At 34.0% G+C, this 15,578-nt stretch overlaps 1 long non-coding RNA gene across 1 annotated transcript; it reads right to left on the bottom strand.

Annotated features, from left to right (window-relative positions):
* Positions 1-11,341: 11,341 nt before the first annotated feature.
* On the bottom strand, positions 11,342-12,751 carry LOC114408119. The gene is made up of 4 exons (XR_003665819.1): positions 12,344-12,751; positions 12,203-12,276; positions 11,882-11,998; positions 11,342-11,703 (listed from the first exon to the last, which is right to left on the bottom strand). It is a non-coding gene; the product is annotated as an uncharacterized LOC114408119 (long non-coding RNA).
* Between the last annotated feature and the right edge of the window lie 2,827 nt (positions 12,752-15,578).

The following is a 15,578-nucleotide window of genomic DNA, read 5'->3' on the forward strand; positions in this document are numbered from 1 at the left end:
TTCAAATTGTTTTCTGAAGTGTCGTTGCTGGTAATCGATTACAAACATCTGGTAATTAATTACAGGTTCAAAATTCAAATTCAAAACCCTTTTTAAAAGCTATTTTTAAAATTGTCTTCTGGTAATCGATTACACTTCCTGGCAATCGATTACTAGAGCCTTGGATGTTGGAAATAATGTGTTTTGAGGCAAAAGCTTGATCAACCAATGAGATTGTTTGAGGCCTTATATTTTTCTTGATCTTGTTTGCTTGACCTTGAATTAATCTTGAAGCAATGCTTAACCTTTGAATGTTTATTGAAGTAACCTTGTTTGATTCTACTTTGGCATCATCAAAACCCTGTATTCATACATTCACATTCTCCCCCTTTTTTATGATGACAATCATTATCAAGTAAATTCTTTCGGGCATCATCAAAACCTGCATGATTAACATTCTCTCCCTTTTTGATGATGACAATCATTATCAAGTATATTCTTTTTGACATCATCAAAACCTGCATGATTCACATTCATGATCTAAGTCTTCCAAGCAAGCCCTTAGATCTTCACGAGTTAGACAATCCACAACATTGATCAGAGCTTTCTCAAGTGAAGTTTGTGTGGTTTGGAGAGCACCGACGTCTCCTTTATTGACCTCCTCCACCTTGAAGCACCTCCTATCTTTCCTTGGGTATTTAATTGCTTCAAAAAGGCTGAAGGTTACCTTTTGATTGTCGACGCTCATTTCCAGATTATCATTCCGCATATCTACCATGCAGTTGGCAGTCAGCATGAAGGATCTGCCCAGGATAAGAGGAATCTCCTCATCTTCTTCTATGTCCATGATGACAAAATCCACTGGGAAAGTAAAGTGGCGGACTTTGCTTAGGACATCTTCCACTACCTCGTACAGTCTTGTGATTGGTCGATCTGCAAGCTGGAGCGTCATCTTGGTAGGGTTTATCTTCTGATTTCCAATTCTTCTACACATTGACAAGGGCATCAAGTTGATGCTTGCCCCTAAGTCAATGAGGGTTTTCCCTACTGACTCATTCCCTAAGGTGCAAGGGATTGTCATGCTCTCGAGGCCTTTAAATTTCTTGGGCAACTTCCTCTGTATTACTGCACTGCATTTGCCTCCCACCACAATGCTTTCATTGTCAATGTACTCCCCTTTCTTAGTTAGGATGTCTTTCATGAATTTGGTGTAGAGCGGCATCTGCTGCAAGGCTTCCCCAAATGGCATGGTTATCTCTAGCCTCTTGAATATCTCCAAGAAACGCTTAAAGTAGCACTCCTTATTCTTCTTAGATGGCACTAAAGGATATGGAGGATCCTTTAGAGGGATCGGTGGGTCTTCTTTCCTAGCCTCTCAGGTTAGCTAGCTTTTGGTCTTAGAGGTTAAGACCTTCTTTTCTTTTTCTTTCTCTTCTTTCTTCTTCTTTTTTTCCTCCTTCTCCCCTTCTTTGACTACCCCCTTCCTTTCTTTGACTGGTCTCCTTTAGCTTTCTCTTCTTCTCCTTCCACTCTCATTTGGCTTCTAGTCAACACTGCCTTGCATTCCTCCTTCGAGTTCTTCTCTGTGTTAGCTCCAAAGCTGCTAGTGGGCCTCTCATCCATTTGTTTGGCTAATTGTCCCACTTGTATCTCCAAGTTCTTGATGGATGACTCTATGCTCCTATAGTTGGACATGGATATCTCCATGAATTGAGTCAATGTCTCCTCAAGCTTGCTGGTTTTATCATAAAGATCAATCCCTTGGTTGGAATTGTGGTCAGGTTGACTTCTTTGCTCCTTGTTGAATTGGTTCCCCGGATGATTCCTCCATCTTAAGCCCTGTGTGAAATTCCTCCCTAGGTTGAATCTCGACGGTCCTCCTTGGTTGTAGCCTTGGAATTCATGGAGATTCTAAGCTCCCATGTAGTTTACCTCCCTGGAAAAATCTTCTTGGGCTATACATTGCCCTGGCTCGTGTGCTCCACCGCAGATGTGACATCCCCCTATTTGCATGATCAAAGAGTGAGAGGAATTTATCGCTTGTAATTGTTGAGAGAGCTTACTGAGGGTCTTCGTCAAGGCCCCTATCTATTGGGCCAATAGCTTGTTTTGGGCTAGTGTTGCATCTTGAGCTATGAGTTCCAAAAGGCTCTTCTTTATTGGCGTGTATGCTCGATCACGAAGGATGACCTGATCACTGGTTGTCATGTTCTCTATCAGCTCTATTGCCTCCTCTAGTGTCTTCATCTTGATTTTCCCCCTGCAGATGCGCCAAGGAGTTGCTTTGGCTGTGGTCGCAAGCCATCTATGAAGATGTTTAATAGCACCAGCTCGTTGTACCCATGTGTAAGCATTTTTCTGAGTATTTCGTGGAATCGGTCGAGCGCCTCACTAAATGATTCATTGGGGAATTGGTGGAATGAGGATATTTCCATCTTCCCCTCGACAGTCTTTGACTCTGGAAAGTATTTCTTTAAAAACTTTTCTACAACTTCTTCTCAGGTCCTCAAGCTATTGCCTTTAAAGGAGTGTAGCCACCTTTTTGTTTTTGCTGCCAAAGAAAAAGAGAAAAGATTAAGGCGTATGGCATTCTCGAGAAAACTGACTATCTTCATCGTGTTACAAATTTCTGTAGGTTGCAAGTTGAGTGTAAGGATCCTCATTCGGTAGACCGTGGAAGAGGTTTCCTTGTATTAGTTGTATGAGAGAGTGAGGATAGATTATGTTGGTTGCTTGAACCTCCAGCCTTGAAATACTAGTGAAGAATTGCGGGTAGCTATACTAGAGTAGTCTTCTAGTGTCACTCATCGTGCACGCTCCTCTTTCATTTGATAGTAGCTTTGTGGAGAGGGTGGAAGTGAGGGTTGACTGCTTCCTTGTATTTCTTGCCATCTTCTCTGTCTTGCAGCGTTGTTACACCTGCAAGTGGCTTCAATTTCTGGATTTAGTGGAGCTAAATCTTCAGTTGCAGTTCTACCTCGCATACACAAAAACAAGCACTATCGTGCAAATTATAGAAGAAAAATAATGGAGAATAAAAGTTAATGAATAAAATTAAAATTGTAAAATAAAGAATAAAAGAATTAATACTTACAAATTGAAAATGTATGGCAACCAAGTGTGAAGAACAAAGTCCCCGACAACGGCGCCAAAAACTTGTTTGACCGTTTGGCAAGTGTACTAATATGTCCAAGTAGTAAGGACTCGGAAGTCTGAGTGTCGATTTCCACAGGGACTTTGTTTTGTACTTGTGTTGGATAATTTCCAATTTATAAGAGGAAAAGATGAGATAAGGTAAAAGATTATCTAAAAGAAATAATAACTAAAATAATAGATATTAATAAGAAACAAAAGATATAATAGGGAATTCAATGAGATGAGAATGTTAGGACCTAGCATGCCTTATTTGCCTAAGATGTACTATTTTAAATTTTTCTCTATCAATTAGGTGAATTTTTCCTACCCACATCTATTAGAATACTTGTCCCTTATGACTCACAATGGTAAACCTATCTTACCTATCTATCTTCCAAATGTCTTTGCAAAGATTCAATAGATAAAATGCATGAAGTTCTAATTCTAGATGTTTGCTTTGATGCATGGGTATAATGCAATCACTCTATGTCTAACAATGATTTTATTAAGATATCCCTTCCTTTTAATTTTATTAGAAATTACCCTCCGTCAAGCGACTAATCCCTAAAACCGATGCATGTAAGACTTTTCTTGTATTTCTATTAAGGATTACCCTTTGTCAAGCACCTAACCCTCAAAGCTGATGCAAGGATGAATGATACATGAAATTAAAATAAGAAAGGATAATAGGAAAGAAAACACCTGTTTGCATTGATAGATATGAAGCATACAATACATCTTTTGAATTTTTAGGCCTGTCAGACCATAACTAAGGGTTTAGCCTCTCATAGCCATAAGGGGTCTTACACTTAAAAAGGGATATAGAAACTGATGGAGGAGAAGGGATGGAAAAAAGGAATAGAAAATAATGGAAATGAAGGAAGAGTTCCCTAAGGGAGAGTTGTTAGGCTTTAGGTGTGTATTAGAGTGCTCTGAGACTCAATGTGTCTTTTCTCCTTGGCTTGACCCTCTTTTTATAATTGTTGGAGTGGAGTTGGGCTTGCGTACTCGCTCTAAGTCTGCACTACTCGCTTAGCGCGGGTGCCTGTATTCGCGCTTAGCGCACCTCTTCTCGCTTAACGCGAGTGCATGTTTTAGCGTTGAGCGCATCTTGGGTTAGGTCTGATGCCAAAATCTTCCTTTTTCATATTTTTGCTATTTTCTACATCTTTTTGGCTTTTAATCCCTCTTTTTTATATCTGCAAGTCATAAATAGGAAAAACATCAATTCTTAACAGTTGAGCATAAATAACTGCTAAATAAATATTTTTAAGGTTATTTTCATTATCAAAAACAACTTATATTTAACAGTTATTAGTAGATATTAATGGTTCGGTTTCATTCCCAAAGGAATGTTAGCTAGGAAATTTTTCAACCACTTAGCCTCACTACCAGCCATTTCTAGAACAACAAACTGTGACTCCATTGCTGATCTAGCAATAATAGTTTGTTTGGCTAATCTCCAAGCTACCGCACCACCACCAAAAGTAAACACATAACCACTAGTGGATTTTGTCTCATCTAAATTAGAGATCTAGTTAGCATTACTATATCCTTCAAGTATTATGAGAAATCCACCGTATTCAATACCATAATCCATAGTACCTCTCACATATCTCATGAGTCTAGCAAATGCATCCCAATGGTCCTAAGTAGGACTATGAGTATATCTACTCAATCTGTGTATTACATATGCAATATCAGGTCTAGAAAAGTTCATTAAATGAAATAAGCTCCCAATGATTTGAGCATATTGAGTTTGAGCAATTGGTTCTCCTCTATTTTTCTTTAATTGAGAGTTAGCATCATAAGGAGTACTCATTGACTTAAAGTCACAATATTTATGCTTACAAAGAAGTTTCTCAACATAGTGCTCTTGGGACAGTAATGTACTATCTCCTTTCCTTATAATTTTAACTCTCAAAATAACACTTGCTTCACCGATGTCTTTCATATCAAATTTAGAAGTTAAGAAAGATTTAGTTTTAAAAACTATATCATTGCATGTACCAAAAATAAGCATGTCATCCACATACAAGCATATAATAACATGATCATCATTCACAAACTTTGTATACACGCATCTATCAACGTCACTACTAGAAAAATCATCAACAAGTAAAATCTCATTAAACTTTTCATGTGATTGTTTAGGTGCTTGTTTTAAATCATATAGGAATTTCAAAAGTTTGCACACTTTGTTCTCTTAACCATCCACCACACACCCCTCAAGTCGAGTCATATATATCTCTTCCTCTAAATCACCATTCAAGAAAGTTGTCTTAACATCTATCTGATGAATTACTAACTTATAGATTGAAACTAAGGCTATCAAAATCCTAATGGAGAAAATCCTTATAACAGGTGCAAAGGTATCAAAAAAATCTATGTTAGATTTCTAAGTAAACCCTTTAAGAACCAACCTTGCCTTCTACTTATCTATGGATCCATCAGAGTTATACTTCTTCTTAAAGATCCATTTACATCCAATAGGATTTGCACCCTCGGGTAGATCTACTAAAGTCCATGCATTATTCTTTTTAATAGAATCAATTTCAATCATAATGGCTTGCTCCCAAAGGTTTGTATCTGAAGAACTAATAGCTTTTGAAAAACTTAAGGGATCATCCTCAATAAGATATGTATAAAAGTCATCTCCGAAAGATTTCTCTATCCTATGTCTTTTACTTCTCCTCAAATCCTCGCTTATAGGTTCACTATAGGTTTCAACTAGTTGTTCAAGAGTAGAAATGATACTGGAACTATCATGGGACCTCAAAGGGAAAACGTCCTCAAATAATTCAACATTCTTAGTCTCCATGATGGTGTTGCACTCAATCATATCACTCTTAAGAACTAAAAAGTTTTACAAAAGTTCTTTTCTCTAGTATTTCATATAACTGTATCAAATATTAAATAATATTTGTTTCTACTTTGAAATTCTATAAAATTATTTTTAATTTACTTAGAAAATTTATAAAACATATTTGATTGTTGAATGAGATTAGAATATTTAAACTAAAAATTAATTTAAAGGTAATTATTTACTATAATTATTACAAAATAATTTTTGTTTCTTTATTTAATAACTTCATATAAAAAATTAGTTGATTAACAATATAAATATATAATAACATGTATTAAAACTATTTATTAATATATTTATATCACATAATATTTTTAAATGGATTCGCAAATAATTCTATAAATTAAATTTGTTTGATTTTTTATGGTAAAGACGATAAATTTCACTCACCGGAAACAATTATGTTGGAGTTAAATAGATATAGGTAACAAATTTTTTTATGAGTATATATTTAAATCTAATAGTTAATATATTTATTACTAAATAATATTTTGATTCATGATTAATAAAATCATTAATAAAATTTGTATCAATTGTTTATATAATAATTTATACATTTGTTACATAAATATAAAAAAATAGTTTATTAAATATATTGTAGTTAAAAATTATTTTTCAATTATTTCATCAATAATATTATAAATTTAATTAGTTTTTATTTTTTAGTAATTGTAGAGACCACTAGAATTAAGTACAAGAGACATCTTGTTTGAATTAGGCAAGATCATTTTGAATTACAAAATTCTTTTTTTGAGTATGTAATATAATTGCATACCAAATATTTAATAATTTTTTTACTTTCAATCCTAAAATTATTTTTAAATTATTTAGAAATTGTATAAAATATTTTTAGCAAAAATCATTAATGAATATTTTGTTATATAATTTTTATTTAATGAGATTGAAAGTTTTATATAAAATTTAATTTAAATCCAATTAGTTAGTATATTCATTGCAAAATACTATGATAATAACATCACAAATGAATTTTTTATCGATTAGTAATTAAATATTAAGTTAAGTATTTTTTTACATGAATATATAATAAATTAATTTATCAAATATATTTTAATTACAAAATAATTTTAAATTACTTCATCAATAATATCATAAATTAAATTAGTTCTATTTTTTATTCTAGAGATTATAAATATCATTAACAGGGAACAATCATACCTGAGACCTGTAACATTATACTTTAAATTAGTTATATATTATTTTATTGAATATTTCCTTATCACATAACATTTGTGACAAACATCTTGATTGCATTATTATTTTAGGATCCTTTTCTTACAAAAACATGATTTTCACTTCAATAATGACACTACCATGAATATATTTTGTTGCTTGGCAAAGTGGGTGGGTAGGATAGCTTTGCCGTATTCACCCAATATTAACTAGCTCAAAATCTATGATAATGTATATACAAAAGTTTCCACACATAATATATAAAAGAGTGGGAATTCATCCAAGTTTTGATAAATTAAAATAATTTGTAGCAAATAGTTTTTGTAATTCATTAATAAATAAATATTTAATTAATTTCATGTAATAAGTAAATATTTATTTATCATTACTAAATATATTCATTTATAAATTATTCATAACAAAAGTATAATTATGTTATCAAAAATTATATTGCAATTATTAATCCTTACTTTTATATCTCAACAATTATTGAAATCAAACAAACAATTATGTACTTAATAAATCATAATTATTTTTTATTCTAAGTAAATTTAATGTTATATACATGTGTGCTTCAAACATGTGTTAAAATGAATAATTATGTATAATTTTACTGAAACAATAATTTTGTCATTTAAACACATATTATACATTATATTCTATCATTGTATGATCTATTATCTGGTGTACACTAAATATTGGATATGATTAAATTTTATCAAATTTTTATCCTATCTTATTCTTATCTTGGTCTTATATATCATTCTTTCTTATCATATCCTAGCTTAAGGCGAGTTAGTTATGTGTTGTAATTTTACGAGTGAAAAACAAATAAAGTCTAAAAATTGCGATGAAAAAATAAAAAATTTAAATAAGTTTAACTACTAAAATATTATGTAAAAAAGTGTTTTAAAAGATATAAATATATATACTCTTTTCAAATCTATTTAATTTTTTTATGTTTTAAAAATAAAAGATAAAAAACTCGGGTTGTTTCATTAGTCTATATTTTATTTTAAAATAAATAGACAGAAAAAAACACTTATTATCATATAAGACTTTTGTTATTGCTCAATATTTTTATTTTACAATAATATATAAGAATGATTTAAATTATATGTAAAGATCAAGTTTGCCTTGGTAGACATTGCTTTGGTCCTTGCTGCAACGTTTTTCTTCCTATTTGTATTTTCAATGATAATGTGGGTGATAAGGTCTGACAATGACATCTGTTTGTGCCTGTAATTTAACTGTTGTTTATAGTCTGTCCAGGACTCCGGCAGCTTCTCAATCAAGAGTTTAGAAACGAACTCGTCACACAAAGAGATGTTTTCAATCTCCAAGTCTTCTAGCAGCTTGTGGTATTCGTTGATTTGTACCTTGACGTCTTTTTCTTTGTTCATGGTCCAACAGTAGTAGTTGGCAATGATGAATCTCTATTTGACCAAGTCCTCGGCAGTGTATTTGAGTATGAGAGAGTCTCATATCTCTTAGGATTCCTTGTAGGAGCAGTATACATCGGAAAGATCATTAGACAAGGCACTTAACAAAGTGTGACGACATACCTTGTTGGCCTAAACCCATTTGTTGAAGTTGACTGGCATCAGCAGCGACATCAGTTTTGGGAGTGGAAAGAGCGAAGACAACTCCATGCATGTCCAGCAATGTATGAATGCATTCCTACCAGTGATGAAAGTTTTGGCCAATGAAGACCTCAATTTTGAGATGTTAGGCGGTGGCTTGACAAAGGTTGCAGTCAGTGGCATGGGGTTGGACGCGTCAACATTGTTGACAAGTTTTGCAGCTTCAGCCATGATATAAACCTTTTAGATTGTTGTTGCTAAATTCGAAAATCATGAATGCAGTTGAATTGCTTGAGGCGTGACAATCACTGACCTAAAAGGTTTATCCGTGATGTTCCACACAAACCTTTCAGGATACAACGGGAATATCTTAGCGGAACTAAGATTATTAAACTCGTAAAGATAAACAACCCAAGAATAAAGAGGGAGAGAGATTAGAGAGATTTATGTACGTAGTACAGGCATATACATATTTGTCGATTGATAACAAAAATGACAAAGGAATGTAATGATGCTGTACTTGGTCGGTGAGTGTGTTAGTTAGTTAGACAATAACATTAAAATATACAATAACATATCAATTAATTGTTTCAAATGGTCAAAGCAAAATATTGTTAGTTAACAACATCTCCAACATTCAAAAACAAATTATGTTAGTTATCAAAATCTCCAATATTTAAAACAAAGTATGTTAGTTATAAATAATTTATAATATTCTTTAATTAAAATTTTTTTAAAATTATCTTTTGAAATAAACATTAAAATTAAAACAAGATTTCGTTGCGGAGGCCATAGATCTAGCCGTAGAAGCCTCGAATTTGGCTGCGGCAACAGTGGATCTTGTTGTTTGGGTGAACCTACACAACTTGGGCTGCATCGAAGACTGGTAGCAAGTAGTAGACATCGGAGGATGACGATGCTTGGAACCACCGCACGCTACCTCTCTTTTCTTAACCCAAACATGCAAAAAATCATAAAACAAGCCACAAAACAGCTCTACAAATGTTATGAGGAGTGAACACAATTTTGGGGGCGGGAGTGGTTATAATAGAAGATTAGAAGTGTCGCTAGTGTTGGGAATTGCGGTGGAGGTGTCCTTGGCAGTGACTGGTGTCATTGGTTGTTGTTTCCAGCGTTGGGGTGCTTTGATTTAGTCTTAGAGATATAGGGGCAAATTTACGTAAGAGTGGAAGAGAGAAAAGAAAAAAATAAAAATCTAGTTACTAAGCAATTTTTGACGGTATTTAACTGCTAGAAAATGTAATAAAATAAAATAACAATTTAATTAGTACTATGTAGTTAACGGTAGATTTAGACGGAAAGGATCAAAATACTTGACATAAAAAATGTTTGAGGATGAAGACCAGATAAAGAACCAAAAACATAAAACTCAAAAAGTTCAAGGATTTACTCTTAAATAATTTACATATAGCAGGTGCTCTAGTTTAAGTGCTACCAAATCTTTGATCTGATGATTCTCAACTACTTTTTAGAGTTGTCCTCCTTCAACCTACGTATCAGGAAGAATTTAGAACGAATGATATTGTCAGCAACTTTCTAACTTCAGTGAACAATTTGAGTAGCACTAGAAACAAAAACAATTTCAGTTATTTGCAACCTTCATACAGTTTTTAAACAAAACTAGAGCATATTAGTGACTTTATGGATTAATTCCTTTAGAAGTGGTAGCACATAGCATGATGATCCCAGTGAATGAGATTTGAGGCTAAGAATGGCTAAACAAGAAAGAAACACAGTATAATAGTTTAGGGAAGTGCAGACAATGACATGTAATAAATAAAATGATTTACATTGTTCATAGTTCATTGAACTCCAAACATCAAGGTAGTTTAGCTTTAGCACAAATCAAGGGTAACGTTTTCACCCTAGTGATGAACCCTAATTTGCTGAATCTAATTTTTAGTTTCAACAAACTGAAAAAAAAAAAGGCTCAAAAGGAGAGATGGAAAGAACAATGCCATAGTCTTGAAAGACTGATGATTTACCAGAAAGAATAGAATTCTTTAATAAGAATTTAAGGTTTCATGCAAGAATCAAGAGAAACAAACACGTGCTCATTACAAGTCAAAAAATAGGTGCAACTTATCATTACAAACAAAAATAAATCATATTCTAAAAGTAGACTAAAATTTAAGAGCTTTACACGAGAGAATTTAGTATCGGGTCAAACTCTTCTTAAAATCTCTTACTAAAATTAAGAAACCCCATCCCTCCCTTCAATAACAAAATACTTTAGCCAATTGGGCATTAACTCTTACTAAAATTATTATAAACTTTAAAAAAAACTTATTGAATCTCATATTACTAACAATAAGTGAAAAAGATATATTTTCATATTTGTGATCCTTATTAGTTTTTCAATTTGTTCCAAAACAGAAACTTGAACCATTTCTTTGGCAGGGATATCGCCGAGGAGTTGTGAGAAATTTCTAATATATGACCAGGCAGGATGAATTTCACACCTAAATTGAACTGTATAGGTTTTAAAGAACGGTCGACAACATTGACTTTGGGCACAATATTAACATTTTTTTTGGGAAAAATGTAAATTATATTAAACCCAAAATGATACAACAGTAAACAGGACATACCTCGCAGTTAGAGAAAATCAAAAGTCTTCCTAATACAAAAAGGCCTATATCAAGATGTTAAAACAATTGCAACAGGTGCGCTTGTCTATACATAAGAAACTTAATCTTGTTAATAACCTCTATTACAGAAAATTGATAATCTTCAAAAATCAGCTGCTTGTTCCTAGACAGACAGATACAGTAGACTGTAATTGCAATAGCCAGACAACATAATTTTCCTTGAACACCTGATGTGGATCTGCCCCTAATTAAAAAGTCAGTAATGCGCTGTAAAGAAGTGAAACGCCTGCAGAAAGGAGTCAAATCATGAATGTGAGCCCAAACTTGGAGAGATTTCCTGCAAGAAAAGAACAAATGAGCATTTGAGTCAGTCTCATTTGAACATAAAGGGCAAAGGGAACCCTTGTTCAAAAAAACAATTTCGGGTCCTTTTAGCAAGCCACAGAATGAAAGACATCTTAGGGGAATTGCTGGGTTCCATATAACAGAACACCAACTAATAGTAGGCTTGATACCTCTAATATATTCATAGACTTTGCCAACAAGCAATTGTTCATTGGTGCTCCAAGATTGAATCCTATTTTTGACCTACAATATTAACATTTTTTAACTGTACATGACCGCAACAGAACCTGCAATTAAAACCGCATCAGTCACATTTATCCGCGATACCAACAACCGCGACTGCAACCCATATTTAAAATCTTATATAATTATATATTTCAAAATCCCAACATTCAAATGCTCTAATATAGTGAATAAAAATAAATGACCAGATATTTGCGGAAGATAACAGATAACAGCAAACACTATTGGGAAAGAGACTTGAGTCTTACTTGCATAGGACTATGACAGGAATAGGTTTAAGAGCTTTTGGTCCATTCCTTATTCCTCTTTTATGGGGAGAAACCTGCGAAAGCAAGGAAAAACCCTTTAAAAACATAAAATCTAGAACGACAGAGAAGTGAAGATGGTACCTTGCGTTTTGGGACAGCCATGAGCTCCATAGAGCCCACAAAAGAAGAAGAGAAAGTTGGAGAACTAAAATCAATGGTCGCAGATAAAGGAGGAGATTGGGGCAGCGAATGAATGAACCTATTGAAGAACCCTAAAACGCTGCCCAATCTCCCTCCGGTGATTTTCACAATCGCTCTCATCGCTGTGGTTAAAGTTAAACAACAATAATATCAGCGAATTGAAGGAGATTTCCAGAGGAAGTGAAGCGAACGCGAAATTGGAATTATAAAAATTAAGCCGCCGGTGGAGAGATCACCGTCGCACCGGTGATGTTGCACCGTTGGGAGTGAAGCAAGAGAGGGCAAGACCTACTAGGTCCACACAGAATGAGGGAGACACGTGTTTTAGTTTTTGGGTTTTGCCATAGCATAAAACGACGCCGTTTCAAAATATTATGAATCTATGATGGGTAATTGGGTTTAGCTTATGATTTTATTATTATATTGCAGTCAAAAAAGCTTATGGTTGTATATATATACCAGCGTGGTTTTATTTAAACTAGATGAACACCCGGTGCAATTGCATGGTAGAAAAAAAAGAATAATAAAAACCCCACTGAACAGTGCTCCCAGAGACAGTAAAAAACAAAAATGTTTAAAGTAAAAACTGCCAGGATAAAAAGAGGGTTGGACAGTTTTTATAAATATATTGATTGATTATGTTTATGACTAGCCACGCGTTATTTTAAATTTTAATACTCTGGTGAAATTTTATAATGGGTCTCATTAAATAATTTGGCTTCATTCTTTATTAGTTGGCTGATATAAAATTTTATCTAATAATAAAAAAAAGTGTTGAAAAAAAGAGTATTAAAAAATGTGTTGCTGGCATTTTTTTTTTGGAAAAATTTGAATTTATTGTTCATCAAAATAATTTTATACATAAAAAAAATTAAAGGGTCTAATTGATAAGGGACCTCTTAAGTCAAAGGCTATAATAGCCGATTGATGTGCTACCTTATTCCTATTCCTCTTAATAAACATGAGTGGTGAATTACTAAAAGATTTACAATTTGTTATGATTCAAGCAAAATAACTCATGTTAGAAGATGTATTATTGTTCCAAGCATCTACTAGCTAAAGACTGTTAGCTTCAAAGACTATAAGCATGTTTATTTTACCGTGCGCCTCAACGCAAGCCCCCCTTGCTTCTCACAGAATAACACTTTGGAACACATGCCAACTCCCCACATCATGTAAGCAAACACACGCTATGTTTGTGAAATAGATAGAACTCTCCTGCCAAACGAATAGCCCATTTGAAACACAAAGCTTATGCAACTTTCATTGTATAAATCATCTTTGCACAACTTGTGGCTATATCGAGAACCTCCCCATCATGGTTTCTTGCAACAAATGCCATACTCGTGCCTTTATTTTTCTTTTTTGCACTGAAGCATTGAAATTTATCTTGATTATGTTCGACCCAGGGTTCTACCATTTAGCTGGGAAAGTGACCTCTTTCTCTAATTTCTTAGGGACAGTTATGTGTTGATTGCTTGCTTTTGCAATAACCTAATGAAAATTCATAACCCTTCCATTGTGTAGTAGTTGGTTACGACTGAACCATTTTGCCCAAATAATGCTAAAAATATCAGACAATGTCCTCTCTCATCCATAATAGAGACAAAGTTTCTTATCCAATCAATAAAGGAAGTCACACTACTCTCCTATACTCGAATGAATGACAATCAAACCAAACTTTTTTAGATTTAGGACATGTAATAATGGCATGTTCTATAGTTTCAAATTCAAAATTGCACCTTAAACACACAGGATCTACATCAACATGATGCCTTCTAAGATACATGTAGACAGTAGTGTTGTCAAATGACGGTTATAATGGCGCCATGACGGTACGGTGTGGTGGATTTTTGATAAAACGTCACCAAATAGCGGTGGCGTTGCGGGTTTCAAATGGCGGCACCATGGAGACCGTTATAGGTTTAACGGTGGTGCAGAATTATGGTTATGGTGGAAGAAACATTTTTTTTAAATTTTCCCAAAATGACAAATTAGGTCGTCTTGGGTTGACTCGACCCAACCCTAAACTCGGGTTTGGAATCAAAATGAGATGAGCAGCACGCACCAGCGCGAGTTCTCTCACGGTCTCACTCGAAGTCGACGATGACACCACGCACCACACGAGCACCACGCACCATGCACGCGAGCAACGTACGACGACAACAACAGACGACGACAGCGACTGGATGGTGACACGATATAAGACAAACCTTGTTGACACTTTTTTTAATTTTGGTTATGTTGTTTATGGTTCTATTTTTTTGTTTCTGTTTGACACTTTTTTTTAATTTTTGGTTCTATTGTTTTTTAATTGTTCAACCCTCTTCTACTAATTACAATGGTTGAACCATCATCTAATGCTGCAACAAGGAAAAATAAGACAACCCCTGGTTGAAAGTATTGTCATCCACTTGTGGAAGGGGATACAAACACCATTGTTTGTAATTACTGTGAAAAAATCACAAAGGGAGGAATAACGAGAGCCAAAGAACACTTGGTTGGGAAGTCGGGTAACGCTGCATCTTGCAAGAAAACTCCACCAGATGTAGTCGAAGAGCTCAAGGGATATATGGCTAACAAAAAAAGTGGGACCACTTAAAGTAGTACTGGTACTAGTAATGTGCCAAATATAAGAGATTTTGAATTTGGTGAACCAATTGGATGTGATGGAAATGAAGATGAATTTGCAGACTCTTGCAATGCTACTGCTTTGGCTGCAAAGACAAAGTGTGAGACTAAAAAAGGACCAAGGGACAGGTTTTGTAAGAATCCATAAAATGCAATCAATTGGAGAAAAATGAAAATGTTGAGGCAAAGGAACATAAGAGAGTCAATGGATAAGAATGAAGTATTGAAGGTGCATTAATATATTGCTCGCTTTTTGGTACAAAGCTGATTTGTCATTCAACCTCATTAAATTGAAAAGCTTTGAGAATATGGTTGCATCCATTGGTCAATATGGGCCACATTTGTCCATTCCAAGCTATCATGATATCAGAGTTCCACTCCTGAAGAAGGAAGTTGAATACACTGAAAATTTGATGAAAGATCACAAGGAGCAATGGGTCAAGTATGGTTGTACTATTATGTCTGATGAAAGGACTGATCGGAAATAAAGATGCATCATTAATTTTTTGGTTAACTCTCAAGCTGGTACAATGTTTTTGAAGTC

This window comes from Glycine soja, chromosome 4 (assembly GCF_004193775.1).
Source record: "Glycine soja cultivar W05 chromosome 4, ASM419377v2, whole genome shotgun sequence".
NCBI classification, from domain to species: domain Eukaryota; kingdom Viridiplantae; phylum Streptophyta; class Magnoliopsida; order Fabales; family Fabaceae; genus Glycine; species Glycine soja.